Below are 1,844 nucleotides of genomic sequence, written 5' to 3'. Positions count from 1 at the left end.
TCGGTAGGTTTTTTAGAAACTTAGGCGAGCACTGGGCTGCAGCTAAGCCCCCGAGTGGGAGGTTTGCTCTCCACTCGGTAGGATTTTAGAAACTTAGGCGAACACTGGGCTGCAGCTAAGCCCCCGAGTGGGAGGTTTGCTCTCCACTCGGTAGGTTTTTTAGAAACTTAGGCGAGCACTGGGCTCCAGCTAAGCCCCCGAGTGGGAGGTTTGCTCTCCACTCGGTAGGTTTTTTAGAAACTTAGGCGAGCACTGGGCTGTAGCTAAGCCCCCGAGTGGGAGGTTTGCTCTCCACTCGGTAGGATTTTCGTGGCACGACTTTGGAGGAGAAGGTAGCAGTCGACCCGCGCTTCGTCCTCCTTGTGGAACGCACGTTGTGTTTGTGACGTAGCTCAGAAGGAGGAAGCAGGGGTCGACCTGCGCCTCGTCCTCCTTGCGAAGCGTACGGTGTCTTTTATTCTTAGGCGAACACTAGGTTGCAGCTAAGCCTCCGAGTGGAAGACTGGCTTGTCACTCGGTTGGATTTTCAAAAACTTAGGTGAGCACTGGGCTGCAGCTAAGCCTCCGAGTGGAAGGCTCACTTACCACTCGGTTGGATTTTCGAAAACTTAGGCGAGCACTGGGCTGCAGCTAAGCCCCCGAGTGGAAGGCTGGCTTACCACTCGGTAGGATTTTGTTTACTTAGGCGAGTACTTGGACTGCAGCTAAGCCTCCGAGTGGAAGGCTGGCTCACCACTCGGTAGGATTTTGTTTAACTTAGGCGAAACGGATTCGCAGCTAAGCCTCCGAGTGGAAGGCTGGCTTACCACTCGGTAGGATTTTTTACAAGCTTAGGCGAAACGGGTTCGTAGCTAAGCCACCCACTAGGGGACAGATTTATGAGAACAAAAGCAATAACAATTACTGAGAAAATTATGAAACTCTTGTCTTTGATGAATACACTACAAGAGTACTTTTATTACAACTCATCCGAGTGAAAAACTTAAGTATAAAAAGGGCGGAGCAGGTCCGCGTTCCATGCTCGGGGCTCGTCAATCTGGTGCTCGACATTGTAAAGGCGGTATGCCCCATTATGGAGAACCTTGGTGACGATGAAGGGACCTTCCCAAGTAGGAGCAAGCTTGTGTGGTTTCTGCTGATCCACTCGGAGAACTAAATCTCCCTCCTGGAAAGCTCGACTCTTCACATTTTTGGCATGGAAGCGATGCAAGTCCTGCTGGTAAATGGTCGATCGGATCAAGGCCATCTCTCTTTCTTCTTCTAGAAGGTCGACCGCGTCCTGTTGGGCTTGCTCTGCTTCAGGTTCGGTGTAGAGTTCGACTCGGGGTGCATTGTGAACCAGGTCACTCGGCAAGACTGCTTCAACTCCGTAGACCAAGAAGAATAGAGTCCTCCCAGTCGACCGGTTTGGCGTGGTCCTTAATCCCCAAAGCACCGACGGAAGTTCATCGACCCATGCACCAGCTGCGTGCTTGAGGTCGCGCATCAGTCGGGGTTTCAACCCTTTGAGAATTAAGCCATTTGCTCGTTCTGCTTGTCCATTCGACTGGGGGTGAGCGACTGAAGCATAGTCGACTCGTGTACCATGAGATGTGCAGAAGGCTCTGAATTCTTCGGAGTCGAAGTTTGACCCATTGTCTATGATGATGCTGTGTGGAACTCCATATCTGAATACCAACTCCCTGATGAAGCCGACGGCGGTGCCGACATCCAGATTCTTGATCGGTTTAGCCTCAATCCACTTGGTGAACTTGTCGACTGCTACCAATACATGGGTGTAGCCGTTTCTGCCTGTTCTCAATGGTCCAACCATATCCAACCCCCATACAGTGAAAGGCCAGACG

This window comes from Triticum dicoccoides, chromosome 6B (assembly GCF_002162155.2).
Source record: "Triticum dicoccoides isolate Atlit2015 ecotype Zavitan chromosome 6B, WEW_v2.0, whole genome shotgun sequence".
Lineage (NCBI taxonomy): Eukaryota > Viridiplantae > Streptophyta > Magnoliopsida > Poales > Poaceae > Triticum > Triticum dicoccoides.
Note: the sequence above shows the minus strand (reverse complement) of the source record.